The sequence below is a fragment of the Lontra canadensis genome, unplaced genomic scaffold (genome assembly GCF_010015895.1).
Source record: "Lontra canadensis isolate GAN:19392208 unplaced genomic scaffold, GSC_riverotter_1.0 scaffold24, whole genome shotgun sequence".
Classification (NCBI taxonomy): domain Eukaryota; kingdom Metazoa; phylum Chordata; class Mammalia; order Carnivora; family Mustelidae; genus Lontra; species Lontra canadensis.
Window position 1 is genome coordinate 16,021,249 of NW_022631018.1, and position 17,793 is coordinate 16,039,041.

Below are 17,793 nucleotides of genomic sequence, written 5' to 3' on the forward strand. Positions count from 1 at the left end.
AGGAACACTGCATCTTGTTTAGAAGAGAGTCATTAGCAATACTAGTAGCTGGAGAACATCTGGATAGTGTGCACCGAGAGCCAGTGCCCACTTGTGTCCTGCTGATGATGAACGGTGTGTGAGGGGAGTCCTGGGGATAGCAAATGCCTAGAGTGTTCACTGACATGCTTTCATCCAATGGATCGTACCTAAAGGGACAAACATCACTCATAATTAGGGTGCCATTAAATAAAAATTTTTATTTTTATACTTCTAGTTTTTCTGTTAAGTTTTTTTAAGTATAATTAACAGTGTTATGTTAGTTTCAGGTGCACAATATAATGATTCAACAGTATACATGTTACTCCACTACATTACAACAAAACATATGTTACTCCAAGCTTATCATGATAAGTGTAGTTAGCATCTGTCACCACACACTGTGTTTACAGTCTTGTTGACCATATTCCCTATGTTGTACTTTTTATCTCTGTTACTTATTTTGTAACTGGAGGTTTGTACATCTTACTCTCCTTTCTCTGTTTCACCCATCCCCCTAACCACCTTCCCTCTGACAACCACCAGTTTGTTCTCTGTATTTAAGAGTCTGGGTTTTTGTCTCTTTTTTTTTTTTTCCTTTGTTTATTTGTTTTGTTTCTTAAGTTTCACAAATGAATTCAATCACATGGTATTTGTCTTTCACTATCTGACTTACTTCACTTGGCATTAAACCCTCTCGGACCATCCATATTGTTGCAGATGGTCAGATCTCGTTCTTTTTTATGGCTGAGTAATAATCCATTTTATACATACACACACACACACACACACACACACAGCACATCTTTATCTAGTCATCTGTCAGTGGACACTGGGTTTTTCCCTTATCTTGGTATTGTAGTTAATGCTGCAGTAAACATAGAGGTGCACATGTTCATTTTATTTATGCTCAGCAATGGAATTAGTGGATCGTATGGGATTTCTATTTTTAACTCTTGGAGGAACCTTCATACTGTTTTCCACAGTAGGTGCATCAATTTACATTTCCAACAATGCGCAAGTACTTGTTCCTTTTCTTCCACATCTTCTCTAACACTTAGTATTTCTTGTGGTTTTGATTTTAGCAATTCTGACATATGTGATGTCTTATGCTTTTGATTTGCGTTTCCCTAATGAGTAGTGACACTGAGCATCATTTCATGTATCTGTTTCCCATCTGTATGTCTTCCTTGGAAAAACATCTATTCAGGTCCTTTGCCCACTTTTAATTGGATCATTTATTTCTTTGGAGTTGAGTTTAATAAGTTCATCATGGATCTTGGGTATTGAGTCCTTACTGGATAAATCATTTGCAAGTATCTTCTCTTGCCCAGTAGATAATCTTTTTGTGGGTTCTTTTTTTAATAGTTTCCTTTGTTGTGCAAAAGCTTCTTTTGAAGAAGTCCCAGTAGTTTATTTTTGCTTTTGTTTTCCTTGCCTTTAGGACACATATCTAGAAGAATGTTTCTATGGCTGAAGTCAAAGAGATTACGGCTTGTGTTTTCTTCTAAGAGTTTTATGGTTTCAGGTCTCACATTTAGGTCATGAAAGAAATTGAAGAGGATACAAAAAAAGGGAAAGATATTTCATGATCATGGATTGGAAGAACAAATATTGTTAAAATGTTCATACTACCCAGAGCAATCTTCAGCTTTAATGCAATTCCTGTCAAAGTGCAAACAGCATTTTTCACAGAATAAGAACAAATAATAATAAAATTTGTTTGGAACCACAAGACCCTGAATAGAAAAGGCAGTCTTAAAAAGAACAGAACTGGAGGTATCACAACCCCGGACGTCAAGAGGTACTACAAAGCTGTTGTAATCAAAACAGTATGGTACGGGAACAAAAACAGACACATGACATAGAGAGCCCAGGATGAAACCCATGATTATATGGCCATTTAATATATAACGAAGCAAGAATATACAATGGAGAAAAGACAGTCTCTTCAATAAATGGTGCGGGAAAAAACGGACATGCCAAAGAACGAAACTGGACCACTTTCTTACCTGTACACACAAAAAAAGTAAAAATGGATTAAAGACTTAAATGTGAAACTAAGTTCACCAATTAGGTTTTAAAGAATTAGTTCACTAGGTTTCCGAATTAAAATGTTAAACAATAGGCATTCCAAAACATGGTATAGAATACATGCAGAGACAAGAAGGCAGAGCAACACTGAAAATGTCTTGGGAACTTTAGTTGGCCTTAGGTTCTAATGGGTGTAGTTCCCTCCCAAAGTTCAGCCCTTCTTTATGACCCCCCGTAAAAGCCATCAGTGTCTTCATTCACTCCTTGCCTCTAAATACCTCTTGCTCTGCCACCTGGGCAGGTTGCTGTTTAAACGGGAACTACACTAAATACCTAACACTTACCTCCGTAGTATGACTCAGAATAGAAAAACAACAGTGAACACATACTGAGTACTGGTCACCGTTCTCTGCTACACCGAACTGTCTGTGCTTAAAAATCCTATGAGGTAGTTGTCATGGGAATAAGGTGGTGGCATTGCCCTCCAGCCAAAGACCAGCCAAGTGAAGTTGAAGAAGTTGCTTGTTACAAGGGAGAGTATACACTGTGACAAAACCTGGGCTGTCTCAATAAGCAGGTCCTAGGACTTATGGGATTAGGGCTTATGTGATTTGTGGGAGGATTTAGGAAGCAGGGCTTGGCTCAGGACTGAATGCTGTCAGGAAGTAGGGGGGAGTTTTATGATTGGGTATCTTCATAAGACTCATTTAGAGCGAGGGAATCCAGTGAGGCTAAAACCGTAGTTAATAAAGAAGCAGCATGGGACGCCTGGGTGGCTCAGTTGGTTAAGCGGCTGCTTTCGGCTCAGGTCATGATCCCAGCTTCCTGGGATCGAGTCCCACATGGGGCTCCTTGCTCGGCAGGGAACCTGCTTCTCCCTCTGCCTCTGCCTGCCTCTCGGCTTACTTGTGATCTCTCTCTCTCTCTTTCTCTGACAAATAAATAAATAAAATCTTTAAAAAAAAAATAAAGAAGCAGCAGTCACTCCTATTGGGGGATCGATCGTTGGTCATTTTTGTGATTTGGACAGTGCTCATGGTTTTGTCTGTGTCTAGACATGATCACGGAGTGGTCTTGTTTTTGTTTGGATGTTAGTGCACTAGAAATGGCTTATGTTTAACAAGAGAACACCAAGACACAGCTGTGAGTGCCAGGCCACTCCTGGAAATATCGAGGCCAAGTTGGCAGTCATGTGCCAGCTTCCAGATGTCAAGAACTGCTTCTGTCTGTCTCGGGGGCGTAAAGAAGTTGATGAGCTAGTCCAGAGCCATACAGCTCGAGAGTTAGAGAACCACAATGTTAATGCTATATCTGGTCCCTAAGCCCAAACGTTTGACAAAGATTTGCTCTCATTTGGTTTTCATGAAACATCTGTTTTCATCCTCCTGGATTTCCCAGAGGAATCCTGCCAAGTTTCCTGTCATACTCTGTGGGAAATTGGACTGAATCTTGAAAACAACATTGTCCATCGTCTTCAGCAAGAATCCAAGCCTGGTGTGACACTCTATTTCAAGTACAGCCTCTTTCCCTGCACCTTCCGTGCCTCGGTAAAGCATCAGATCCTGTTTAGGTACTCATGTTTACATTCACAAATGTGACTGTAAATACACATTCACCCTCTAGTGGGTGATCTCCAGCCTCTAGCTCCAGATACTGTTTGATAGATGTGTCCTGAGGTTAACAGAGCAAGAGAACCCCTCTTTAGAGAAAAGTGTTCTTTTTTAAGTGGAAGAAAGTGCTAGGGATATTCCCCCCAGGGATATAGTGGTGCAGACAGCCTACGGCAGGAGATGCAATGGAAAGAAACAGATTAAGGACACCAAACATACTGGGTCCCATGTGAGCTCTGCTACATATCAGAAAAGTATTTTACTTATTTCACTTAGCATAATACTCTCTAGGTCTCAAATGACTCCATCTCATCACTTTTTATGGCTGTGTACTATTCCATTATACATACATATGTACGTGTGTGTTCACATCTTCCTTATTCATTCATCTGTCAGTGGACACCGGTTGCTTTTATATCTGAGCTATTGTACATAATGCTGCAATAAACAGGCATGCATATACGTTCTTAAATTAATGTTTTAATTTTCTTTGGGTAAGTAGCAAATAGTGAAATTACTGTATCATAAGGTAGTTCTGTTCTTAAGTTTTGGAAGAATCTCTATACTGTTCTCCATAGCAGCTGCCCTGATTTTCATTCCCGCCAGTGTGTGAATGTTCCTTTCCCCCCTCATTTTCTCCAACATTTATCGTTTCTTATCTTTTTTTATTTAGGCCATTCTGACAGATGTAAAGTGATACCGTTTTGTGCTTTTGGTTTACATTTCCCTCATGAATAGTGGTGCGGAGCCTCTATGTGTCTGTAGGCCATCTGTATATCTTCCTTGGAAAAATGTCTATTCAGGTCCTCCATCCCTTTTTTAATTGGATCGTTTGGGGTTTTGGGTGTTGAGTTGTATAAGTTCTTTATGTATTTTGCACCAAGCCCTTATAGGATATATCATTTGCAAATATCTTCTCCCATTCAGTAAGTCGTCTTTTTGTTTTGTAGATGGTTTCTTCACTGCAAAAGCTTTTTGTCTTGAGGTCCCACTGGTTTATTTTTTGCATTTGTTTGTCTTGCCTTAAGAAACAGAAACATGTTGCAATAATCAATGTCAGAGAGATTGCTGCCTGGGTTTTCTTCTAGGAGTAGTACGGTTTCAGGTCTCATATTTAGGTTTTTCATGCATTTTGAGTTTATTTTGTGTATGATGAAAGAAAATGGTCTGGTTTCATTCTTCTGCATGTAGCTGCCCAGCTTCCCCAGCACCATTTAATGAAGAGACGGTCTTTCCCTATTACGTATTCTTGCCTCCACTGTCATGAGTTAATTGACCACAGAAGTGTGGGTTTATTTCTGGATCCTCTATTCTGTTCCCTTGATCTTTGTGTCTATTTTTGTGTCCATGCCGTACTGTTTTGATTACCACAGCTTTGTAGTGTATCTTGAAGTCTGGGCTTGTGATGCTACCAGCTCTGTTCTTCTATTTCAAGACTGCTTTGGCAATTCAGGGTCTTTTGTGTTCCATGCAAATTTCAGTATTATTTATTCTTGTTCTGTGAAAAATGCTGTTTGCACTTTGATAGGGATTGTATTGAATCTGTAGATTGCCTTGGGTAGTATGAACATTTTAACAACATGAGCATGAGTGTCTTTGCATTTATTTGTGTGATCTTTCTTTCATCAGTGTTTTATAGCTTTTCAGAGTACAGGCCTTTCACCCCCTTGGTTAAGTTTATCCCTAGTTATTTTCTTCTTTTTGGTGCACTTGCAAATGGAGTTGTTTTCTTAATTTCTTTTTCTACTTTCTAATTTCTACTTTCTTACTAGTCTTATTAGTGTATAGAAATGCTGGTTATTAATTTTGCATTCTGAAACTCTACTGAATTCATCTATTCTATTAGTTTTTGGTGGAGTCTAGGGTTTTCTATGTTATAGTATAACGTCATCTGCAAATAATGAAGTTTAACTCTTTTTTACCAATATGGATGCCTTTTTTTCTTCTTATCCAAGTGCTGTGGCTAAGGCTTCTAGTCCTATGTTGAATAAAAGTGGCAAGAGTGGATGTCCTTGTTTTGTTCCTGACCTTAGAGAAAAAGCTCTCAGTTTTTCACCATTGAGTGTGATGTTAGCTATGGGTTTTTCATAGATGGCCTTTATTATGTGGAGGTATGTTTCCTGTATATCCACATTGGTGAGACCTAGTTGGTAATTTAAACATTAGATAAAATTCTTTTTTAAAATATTTATTGAAAATGATAAAATTCCCTGGAAACCCAATGACCATAGCCTTTCACTATTACTCTAAAGCTGGCTCCTCAGTAGGGTGACTTCTAGGGGCAGCCGGCTTCAAAGGTGTGAGCACTGAGTTCCACAGACTCAGGTAATGCAGGGAAGGTCCAAGGAAGGTCACTGTCCCTCCACTAGGTCTTCCTTCATGAACAAGCTAAACACTTTCACAAACACCCTGAATGTCCAGATTTGAGACTTCAGTGGAGAAGTCCACGTAAAGCTCGTACGACCACTCTACTTCATCTCTGCCTTGCCCCAAACCTTTAGTCGTTCTCCTGGCCCCATGGAGATGCTTCCCCAGCCATTGACGTTATCCCATGGCGGTGTCATCTCAGTGGACTCCTTTTCCCTGTGGGATCCTGCTTCAGCTCTATCCAGGGGCACCTTCTTGTTTCACTATCGCCCATTTTTTCCAGCTACTAGGCTCTGCTTCTGCCACCCCCAAAACCATCTGAGGAAGGCTTACATTTAAGACCAGCAAGGGCTGACCTCGAGAAGCAAGTGAAAATGTTGTATTTCATACATTTGAAATAGCCGTTCTGTTGTGACCTTTCTGACCCCTAGTGCCCGCCACCAGTGGTCTCTGAGGAATGACTCCGTGCCCTCACAGTTGTGACTAAAGTGTCTGGAATCTGTTGGTGGTTAAAGCACAGTTGTTCACATATAAAGAATTCTGCACCTCTCTTCTTTGATTCAAACAAATCTGTGACCCTTTCAAGCAAGAGTATAGCAGAAACATCCTTCTCATCTCTTCTCAGCAGAAGAGCAGGATCTTGGTACAGCTGAAGCTAACACTGTTTGAGCCAGGCACTGAGAGAAATGTCGTACGTGCATTTTGTTCCATTTGTTTTTCATAGCAATCTTCTGACGCTTACCCGTTCACAGATGAGTTCAGTGCAAAGCCCCAAGTAGAGCTAGTCTGTCTTCTGAGCTTGTTCTAGAAGATGATCTGCTGTGTCCCCATTAGGTCATACTGAGAGGCCTCTCATTTGCAGGAAAAGGCTATCAGAATTACCATCCTGGCACCCTTCTAGATGTCAAATTTCACATTAATGCTTACCCATATTAGTCATGTTGTATCATACTAAAGAGTGGTTGTCTTCCTTCACAGTTATGAGGAGCGTGCAGCAGTGTTTGGGACGCATTTAATATCATTCCATGCATCAGGAAAGAGTCAATGGAGAATGACAGGGAGTGGGAGGGAAGTGGCTTTGTTCCCAACTACTGATAGCTTTGATCTACCCCCAACCACAGCAGAGAGGACATAACCTCCACCTGAAAACTAGGGGACATCTGTTCCTGAGAAAAATGTGGACAGGAAAGCAATGACATTCTTATTCAACCTTTGATCAGATATCTCCAAACATAGTGTTTGCCGTATGTGAGCAATTAACCGAAAAACACTACAGGTCTGATGTAGAAGAAAAAAACAACAACAAAGGACACCAGCAAGATTTGGGCATACCAGAAGTGAATAATGGCTGACAAGTTCACTTTTCAGTGACAAAAATCAAATGATTCTCTGGATTTCTACTTTCAGTGGTATTCTATCTCTGACTCCATTGTGTGTTGGATAGTGTGGACTCTTTTAAGGCAGTCCGCATTCAAAAGATGAGCTCATCTTGGTCTCTGCGCCCCGGTGCTGGCAGATGCGGGAGACACGTATAGAGGACAGTTAACCCACTGACCAGTGTGAGTGCTGCCACTGATACTGATCACGGAGAACCATGCTTGTGAAATCTTCCAGGTGGGTCTCTGGGCATGGCCATCTCCAGGTTTTCTGCTCCCTTAGCACCAGAAGAGAGATTTGTGTTAAATTCATGGGCTCAAGATCAGAGGGCATGAGGCTGACCTAGAGCTAGGCTCCTGAATTCAGAAGGGAACTTGTTTTCATTTTCTCCACCATTTACTCATTTCAAAGGCCAGGCATTCATTCAATAAACATTTTCCAGGCAAGTACCATAATCCAGCACTGGGGAAAAAAAAAAAAAAAAAGCTGATATGGTGTCTTCAGAGACTACAGAGTCACTTAAGGAAAACAGACAGATGTATACAATTTTTTTTAACTATGATACAGTATAAAACATGCCCCATTAGAAATAGGGACCAGGTATAGTACTAGACAAAATGGGAAACAGGTTGACCAGAAAAAGCATCACAGAATTAATAATAGGTACCATGGATTGACTTCTAACCATGTGCTAAGTGGGGTTATTAGCATAATGGTTAGACATGCAGGCTTCTGAGTTAGACCCAAGTTCAAATCTCAGCTGTGTCATTTACCAATGAGAAAATCACTATTGCAGCCTCCATTCCCCTGTGTAGAATGAGGATGAACACTGTCTACCAGACCCACTATCAAGGTGGAAGTCAGTGAGGCACCTTGTACCTTTAACACATGGGGCTGCAAGAACAAATTGCATACTTGGTGATTTCAGAGAGCAGGAATGTACTTACCCAGTCACACTTCTGGAGGCTAGAAGTGTGAAGTCAAGGTGTCGGCAGAGCTATGCTCTCCCTGAAGGCTCTAGCGGGGGAATCTTTCCTCACCTCCTTCTAGCTTCCGGGTGTTGCCGGCAATCCGTAGCGTTCCTTGGCTTGTAGTGTGTCGCTCCAATCTGTCTTCACATAGCCATCTCCCCTGTGTGTCTGTACAAATTTTCCTCTTCTTATAAGGATGCCAGTCATACTCGATTTAGGACCCACCATAATTCAGTATGACTTCATCAGGATTGCAGCAGCAAAGACCATATTTCTCAAGGTCACATTTACGGACTCCAGGTGGAAATGCATTTGCAGGGAGGGGGCACTATTCAACACAGGACACACGTCAGCTAAACACTCCATCAATACTGGCTGTCAAAATTATGATTATTATTAAATTCTGACAGCAAACCTTAGAGATCAGCATTGTCCTCATTGCACAATAAACCGAAATGTAAGAATTAGGTAATTTTCAGGATTGCAGGATTAAGATTCAAATGTGCCTTGTCTGAATTTAAAATCTAGGAGGGACAGGGTGCCTGGGTGGCTCAGTCAGTGAAGGGTCCGACCGTTGGTTTCGGCTCAGGTCGTGATCTCGGGGTTGTGAGATCCAGCCCCTCATTTTCTCGGCACTCTCTGTGGGGAGTCTGCTTGAGATTCTCTCTGTCCCTCTCCCCTGCCTCCCCACACTCACACTCCTTCTCTCTCTCAAATAAATAAATTAATCTTTTTAAAAAAAAAAAAAAAGATAAAACCAGGCAGGGTCACTAGCTACCGTCATGCAGGAGCCGAGAGGAAGTCATCCTGTCACACAAGCAAGTTCTCCAAGCAGCACTAACTGAGTTGATAGGGCATGGAAAGGGGGATGAAGGTGGGCAAGACATCGATGTCCTGAATCCCTAGAGGGCAAGGCCGAAAGACCCTTGTGGACTTGATGAACCCAGCCTCCTCATTGCTCGGGGGAGTAGACAAAGACTGAAACAGGATGATTTCCCTAAGGCCCTGTGTCTGGTTGGTATAAGATTTAGACTTCTATCCACCATCTTCCCCCCTTCTCTCCCTCCCTTCACCGGCTCTCTCCCTCCCTCCCTCCCTCCCTCCTTCCCTTCCTCCCTCCCTTCCTTCCTTTCTCATTTCCTCCCTTCCTTCCCTCCTCATTTCCTCCCTTCCTTCCCTCCTTCCTTCCTTTTTGTTGGTGGCCGCGGGCAAGGCCAGAGAACATGAGCCCCTTGGAGATCAAGGAGGCCCTGATCTTGGGGACAGCTACTTACCCACATGGGAGCCAGAGCTCAGTTTCTCCACCTCCCACCCCTACCCCAGACAAAAAGCCTGGTTTAATACCTGCTAAACCAGTATAAAAGTTGAGATGCTCAAGTGAAATGCTCAGGGCTTCCCTGGAGAAGATAGCGTGGCAGTGTTGATTCAACCTGCAAAAAGGTACAAAAGCGTGAAGGTCAGATGCAAAGCTGAATGCTCTTGACACCCTGTCAGCAAAAAGTGGGGTGGGTATTAGGGCACGGATTGCATGGAGCACTGGGTGTGGTACAAAAACAATGAATACTGTTATGCTGAAAATAAATTAAAAAAAAAAAAGATTTAAAAAAGAAAAAAAAAGTGGGGTGGGCTCTGTCTTCAGTGTTAAATGAGATTAGCAACCACTGGCAGTTACCCTAGACAATTTTTTGAAATCTCCGAGATTGGTAACCACAGAGGAACATGTAAGTCTTGTACCTGGCTCCTGCCAAGGCCCGGGGACTGAACGCTCCAGGTCCCTCACCCTGTCTTCTGTCTCTACACCACAGCCCAGGAGACCTTTCCAATTCACAGCCTGGTCATGCCCCTACCCTCATTGCCTGCTTCCCCATAACCTTCAGCATAAATGTTAAGCTGTTTATCCCAGCTCAAAGCCCCTGAGGATCTGTTATCTGTGTCCCTATAGTTTTACACAGAAAAACATATTTACACACTCACACATGTTCTCCCTAGCTCACTCTGCTTTAGCCCCACAAGCCGCAGTACCTTTGTACGTGCCTGACACGCCCGTTCTGCTCTGCCTCCACCCACTTTATAATCTCTAATTGCTCTGAATGTGTTTGTACATCCAGTGCTAGGAAGCGATACTGAAGGAGTACTTGCACAGATGCACAAAGATAGATGCTCAAGGATGCTCATTGCTTTATGTCTTGCATTAGAGAAAAATACGGCAAGTCTATCTATAGGTGAAGTAGCATGTATGCCTCATTCTGTAGCCACTGTGGGCTGGTAGAATGAAGCCAGGCCCGTGTAGATGCATGGGGAAAGACCTCCAGGACATACTGGAGGAGTCCTAGGGGGTCCTTTGCAGCAGGTGACGTCTTCTGTGTTCTTGAGTAGTGTCTTTGCGGGGGAGCTGGAGGAAGGGGTAGGAGGGAGTTTAACATCAGCGGACTCAGGTGTCCCTAGCATACCCATCCCTGGGTGTTCAGATCACAGAACACGCATCCTTGTGCTGTTTGTGTATGATCATGTGTTACTGTGTTGCTGTCATCGACTGAATGAGATAGCACCTATAACGCTCACAAAGTTAGCCTGGACGCAGAAGAAGCCGGCGCTGCTGTGCTCTGGGTGTACGCCATCGAAGGTCAGAAACCTGTGTTCACATTCTCAACCTGTTGCTGGCTAGGTCTCCCACTTGGGGCAAGTGTCTTTGCCTGTGTGCCTAAGCTTTCCCTCCCATCTTTGCACCGCGGGAAGTGAAAGAAATCCTTCTGTGGTCTCTGCGTCACTGGTGCATTCTTCTGGAGGCTACTGCCGTGTTCGTAGGAGTCACTTCTTGTGTATTGTTAACAAATTATTTGTGTGTGCCAAGTCATAGGCGCCGTTCTGAGCCTTTTAAATGTCCTGACCATTTTAAAAGCATCTAGCAGGTGTGTGGAGTAAGTACTCTTAACTCCGTTTTGTAGAAGGAGAATGAGACGCAGAGATTATGTGTCTTGTCCAACAAAATCATGCAGATAGAAAGCCATAGAACTAAGCATAATTCCAGGCAGTCTGATTATGGAACCTGGACTGCAATCTGGCCAGAAAACCAAGCAGCCCTGGGAGACCTTGGAGAGTCGGACGTTTATTTCATGCCAGCAGGCCCCGAGGAGAGTAATCTCTCAAGGTCTGAGCCCCGAGCACAAAGGGGACAGTTTGTACACTTTTACTTCTGTAACTGTGCCACTCTTGTGGCCGTGGCCGGTGGGGCAGGGGAAAACCTGGAATGGCCCTGGGCCAGGACTGGGATTCCCTTGCTGGATTGGTTGGCCACATCAGAACCCAGATTTTCCTTATTATTTGCCCCTCGATGCCCCTTTAAACACCTGGTTTAGAGGACATCATATTTATCATCTACAGGGCAACAGTGAGTAAGGAGCAGCTGGAGTCTGATCTTGGCAATCTGAGCAGTGTGGACTTGGTAAAGGCATTAAAAATACGAGGACCAAATGCTACTATGAGGAGGGGGCCGATGAGGAGGAGGAGCCAAGGGAACCATTTGCCAGTAGTGGTAATGCGAGAGTTTCCCTCCCTACCAGGTCGGGCAGGCTAAAGGCAGTGAGGAACAACACCCCAGGCAGCAGAAGACCAGGACTGACTGGGCTCAGAAAGACCATAGTGAAATGCACTTAGGAGTAGACGGCAGAGGGCCAGCAAAAGTAGAGGGTCCCCGGCTTAGTTAGAGGGCGCCATCGCAGCTAGCTGGACAGCAGATCGAAACTGTGGACAAGGAAGTATAGTACAGCACCCTGTGGTCACCCAAGCAACAACAGTAATGGCAAGTCTCTGGGGGAAAGTCCAGCCAGAAGGGGCAACAGAGTCGAGTCTGACCCGTAAGATGATGGATATCGTGCCGGTGAGAACTAGGGAGGACAGCAAGCAGGTGTCCCTTAGTCGGTGGGGTCTCGTCGGAGGCGAAGCTGGAGTGGGTGTGTGGGGTTTGGCTGACTTGCCATTGCTCTGGCTTTTTGTCTGAGTGATGGGCTTTTTTTCACTCTGGATCGGTGGACCCACAGGTGACACAGGAGACCTTAAAGGCAGTAGGGGTGGTTAGAACAGAGTGAGGCCCTGTCCACTGTGGTTTGAGGGGGTCCCTCTTCCAGTCTTTGACCTACACTGAGTCTCCTGCCTGGAAGGCATGCGCACCTGGGACCCTGAGGAGACTGGGGCCTCACAGTGGTGCGACTTTGTCATTTATTTAGGGTGGCCCCCAGGCCTGAAGTTGTTTTTTTATTTCTTTTTTTCCAATCTGATGTAAGTTTCCTGGAAGACTTCCCAGGCACAGGGGAGCTGGCCCATACACTAATTCGAAAGGGGATTAACTTAGCGTCCCGGGTATGCAGTGGGCATGCAGGAGGGTCAGGGGTGGCAAATCTGGCCTTGGGAGGCTAGTCTCCCGACAAAACTTTGCTAAAGTTCCCTTGAGGGTACGATTCATTCACTTTACTTTCCCTGAGCTTTGGGGCCGGAAGGCAGTGTGCAGCCCCCAAATGATGTTGAGAGACTTGGTTAAGACCTGTGCAGCATCTGGTACAAATGCGGGCCCATCGTTACCGTGGATTGTTAATGGCGGGCTGAACTGGGGCATAATCTCCCATAAGAGAACTTTGGCTCCTTCCTGGCTTCACTCTATCCTGTTCGGGAAGGCTTCGACCCATCCAGAGAATGTGTATGCTATTTTTTAAAATTTTAATTTTATTTTTTCAGTGTTCCAGCATTCATTGTTCATGCCTCACACCCAGTGCTCCATGCAATCCGTGCCCTCCTTAATCCCCACCACCAGGCTCACCCAACCCCCCACTCCCTCCCCACCAAAACCCTTAGTTTGTTTCTCAGAGTCCACAGTCTCTCATGGTTTGTCTCCCCCTCTGATTTCCCCCAATTCACTTTTCCTCCCCATCTCCTCACGTCCTCCGTGTTATTCCTTATGCTGCACAAGTAAGTGAAACCATATGATAATTGACTTTCTCTGCTCGACTTATTTCACTCAGCATAATCTCCTCCAGTCCCGTCCATGTTGATACAAAAGTTGGGCATTCATCCTTTCTGATGGAGGCATAATACTCCATTGTATATATATATCCATTCATCTGCTGAAGGGCATCTCAGCTCCTTCCACAGTTTGGCTCCTGTGGCCATTGCTGCTATGAACATTGGGGTACAGATGGCCCTTTTCACTACATCTGTACCTTTGGGGATAAATACCCAGTTGTGCAATTGCAGGGTCATACGGTAGCTCTATTTTTAATTTCTTAAGGAATCTCCACACTGTTTTCCAGAGTGGCTGTACTAGCTTGCATTCCCACCAACAGTGTAAGAGGGTTCCCCTTTATCCACATCCTCTCCAACACTTGTTGTTTCTTACCTTGTTAATTTTGGCCATTCTAACAAACAATCCTAAAATGTGTATGGAACCAGAAGAGACCCTGAATCGCTAAGGAAATGTTGAAAAAGAAAAACAAACCTGGCATCATGTTGCCCGATTTTAAGCTTTACTAAGGTGTAAGGTGGTATCTCAGTGTGGTTTTGATTTGAATCTTCCTGATAGCTCATGATGATGAACATTTTTTCATGTGTTTGTTATCCATGTGTATGTCTTCTTTGGAGAAGTGTCTGTTCATGTCTTCTGCCCATTTTTTGACGTGATTATGTTTTTTGGGTGTTGAGTTTGAGGAGTTCTTTATAGATCTTGGATATCAGCCTTTGATCTGTAGTGTCATTTGTGAATATCTTCTCCCATTCTGTGGATTGCCTCTCTGTTTTGTTGACTGTTTCCTTTGCTGTGCAGAAGCTTTTTACCTTGCTGAAGTCCCAAAAGTTCATTTTCACTTTTGTTTCCTTTGCCTTTGGAGACATGTCTTGAAAGTTGCTGTGGCCAGTGTTGAAGAGGTTACTGCCTATGTTCTCCTCTGGGATTTTGATAGATTCCTGCCTCACGTTGAGGTCTTTCATCCATTTTGAGTTTATTTTTGTGTATGGTGTAAGAGAATGGTCAAGTTTCATTCTTCTCTACATAGCTGTCCAATTTTCCCAGCACCATTTATTGAAGAGACTGTCTTTTCTCCACTGGATATTTTTTCCTGCTTTGTTGATTATTTGACCATAGAGTTGCGGGTCCATACCTGGATTCTCTACTCTGTTCCACTGGTCTATGTGTCTGTTTTTGTGCCAGTACTATGCCGTCTTTGTAGTAAAGCTTAAAATCGGGCAACATGATGCCAGGTTTGTTTTTCTTTTTCAACATTTCCTTAGCGATTCAGGGTCTCTTCTGGTTCCATACACATTTTAGGATTGTTTGTTCCAGCTCTTTGAATAATGCTGGTGGAAATTTGATCAGGATGGCATTGAAAGTATAGATTGCTTTGGGCAGTATAGACATTTTAACAATGTTTATTCTTCTGATCCATGAGCATGGAATGCTTTTCCATCTTTTTGTGTCTTCAGTTTCTTTCATGAGTGTTCCTTAGTTCCTGGAGTACAGATCCTTTATCTCTTTGGTTAGGTTTATTCCAAGGTATCTTATGGTTCTTGGTGCTATAGTAAATGGAATCAATTGTCTAATTTCCCTTTCTATATTTTTATTGTTAGTGTATAAGAAAGCAACTAATTTCTGCATATTGATTTTGTATCCTGCCACATTACTGAATTGCTGTATGAGTTCTAGTAGTTTGGGGCTAGAGTCTTTGGGCTTTTCCATATAAAGGATCATGTCTTCTGCGAAGAGAGAGAGTTTGACTTCTTTGCCAATTTGAATACATTTTATTTCTTTTTGTTGTCTGATTGCTGTTGCTAGGACTTCTAGTACTATGTTGAACAACAGTGGTGAGAGTGGGCATCCTTGTGTTCCTCATCTCAATGGGAAGACTGTCAGCTTTTCCCCATTGAGAATGATATTCACTGTGAGTTTTTCATAGATCAATTTTTTGAAGTTGAGGAATGTTCCCTCTATCCCTATACTTTGAGAGTTTTCATCAGTAATGTGTATACTATTACTAGGAGACATCTGAACCCCTGCTCTGCTGCACAGCTGCGAAGTCTATTTTTAGCTCTTTGAAAGGGGTAACTCCCATCCCCCTGGGGGGGGGCCCGCAGAGCAGGCTGGGCATTATTTTTTAGCACATGTTACACACCACTCACTGGTTGCTTAGCACAGTGCTGGCAGCTGGCAGATGCAGTCATGCTTCTGGAGAAGGGCCTCTAATACAGTTTTTCCCAGGTGGGTGAGTCAGTGGTATTTTGACTAGATGCCCTCCTGTTGCTGTTGGGATGAGGATGTGCCCGTCTAGCATCACCCATCACCCCTTTTTAGTCAGGGTGGCTCCTCAGCCATGGCCCATTTTTTTCTTCTTAGTGTAACTGAGCAGAGGGACTTCTGGGGGTGTCAGGGCCATGGTGAGGGAAGGAGCTCTGTGTCCTTACTGGCTGCAGTCTTGGCAGCCTCATTTGCCAGATGATTTCCCCATGCTATAGGGTTGTCTCCTTTCTGGGGTCCCTTATAGTACAGGATTGCTGCTTCTCTTGGAAGCCAGATGGCTTCAAGGAGTTTTAGTATCTCTTCTTTGTTTTTGATAGCTTTTTCTGCACCAGTTAGGAAGCCCCTCTCCTCATAGATGGTCCCCTGTAGACGCACAGTAGGGAAGATGTACCCAGAGTCCGTGTGGATGGTGACCCGCTTGCCTTCACTGAGGGTGAGGGCTCGGACTAAGGCGTATAGTTCAGCCTGTTGTGCTGACCGTCCAGCTGGTAATGCCTTAGCTTCTAGGACTTCAGTGGTCATGGTCACTGCATAACCCGCTTTCCAGGCACCATCTTGTGGTAATTGCTGCCATTGCTGAACAGCGTGAGCTCTGGATTCTTTATGGTTTAGTCCTGTAAGTCTGGACGGCTCACATAGACTTTATCAATTACCTCAGAGCAGTCATGGTCTAGTTACCCCTCTTCCGTGGGGAGAGGGGTTGCTGGGTTTAATGTCCTTACTGTTCCGAGGGGGACCCATGGATTCTCGCAGAGGAGCCCTTGGTACCGTGATAGCCGGGAGCTGGAAAGGAAGTGGTGCCCTGTGTGTTCATAAGGGACGTAACTTCATGATGGACCTGGGTGTTAAGTTCTTGTCCCAGGGTGAGCCTGTCTGCCTCCTTAATGAGTAGGACTGTGGCTGCCAGCGCCCTGAGGCGCGGGTGCCATCCTGCTGCCACAGAGTCAGGTCTCTTTGACAGATATGCAGCTGGCCATTGTCAAGGCCCAACTGTTTGGGTAAGTACCCTGAGCGCTATCTTTTTTTTATGTAAAACGAGATTGAAGGGTTTTTCTATATTTGGTAGGCCTAGGGCTAGAGCCCGCCCAGGGCAGCTTCTGCTTTCTCAGTCCATGCAGGGGGGTTTTCGATGTGGTCCCTCTAAGAGATCATGGAGGGGTCTTGTTATTGCTGAGAACCCAGGAATCTGGATGCGGCAGAATCCTGCAGGCCCCAGGAATTCTCGTAGGCCCTTTTCTGGGGCTGTGGCAAAGAGATGGTGGCTTTCTTTCTCTGGCCCTAGTTTTCTCTTCTCTTGGGTGAGGAGGAAACCGAGGTATCAGACCTGTTGTTGGCAGATTTAGGTCTTCCTCCCTGAGATTCGATATCCTGAGTTTGACAGGAGCTGTAGGCGATCCTTTGTGCCTTGTGTGCAGTCACTGGCGAGGTGGTCAGCCACATCCTAGAGGAGGGCACATGCATTTGGGACAACTGGGTGCAGGGAAGTGGCCACCTTGTTGATGGGCAGAGGTCTTGACCTGGTTGATATCCCCTCCTGGCTTCTTGATTGGCGGGAGTGGGGTATGCCAGGCCGACTGGCACTCAATCAGGATACCTGCTTTTTAAGTCCGGCCAGGTGTTCTTGAATGCCAACATTAGCTTCTTGTGGGAGGGGATACTGCCTTTGCCTCTGGGGTTGGGCTTTCGGGATCAGTTCAACAATGATAGGGGCCCGATTCTAGGCTAGTCCAGGTGGGTTTTCTTTAGATCATACTGAAAGGAAATATCTTTCTGAAGTACCTTTCCATACTGAAAGGAAGTGAACCTGAAATCCGGCAGGCCATTTGGCTCAGCCTGGGCACAGAATAGCCTCCATTCTTTTTCCCTTGGTGTGGTAATTGCTAGTACCAGAGACCCTGTCTCCTCTTGCCCTGGGTTCATTCAGAGGCTGGTGTGCCCGGTGGGCTAAAAGGTTATCTGAACCCCAAGCTTGGAGAGTATGCCTCAGCCCAGGAGGGGGACAGGGCAATACATATAGAGGAACTCATGTTGGACCTGGTGGCCCCTGAGTTTACACTGACGAGCCTGGCAAATTGCAAGTGTCCTCGTAGCCCCAAGGATGATCGCAGTCCTCTTGCTGAATGGGGCCATTGGGGAGGTG

At 44.4% G+C, this 17,793-nt stretch overlaps 1 protein-coding gene and 1 long non-coding RNA gene across 8 annotated transcripts in view; one reads left to right on the plus strand and one right to left on the minus strand.

Annotated features, from left to right (window-relative positions):
- PLD5 (phospholipase D family member 5) overlaps window positions 1-17,793 on the plus strand; it is a 375,019-nt gene that overhangs the window by 321,687 nt on the left and 35,539 nt on the right. The gene's annotated exons all lie outside the window — the stretch shown is intronic.
- LOC116870791 lies at window positions 7,364-9,795 on the minus strand. Of its 2 annotated transcripts, none has more exons than XR_004383295.1 (3): window positions 9,722-9,795; window positions 8,447-8,545; window positions 7,364-7,683 (listed from the first exon to the last, which is right to left on the minus strand). It is a non-coding gene; the product is annotated as an uncharacterized LOC116870791 (long non-coding RNA). The 2 variants fall into 2 exon arrangements; XR_004383294.1 differs by having other exon boundaries at window positions 8,354-8,545.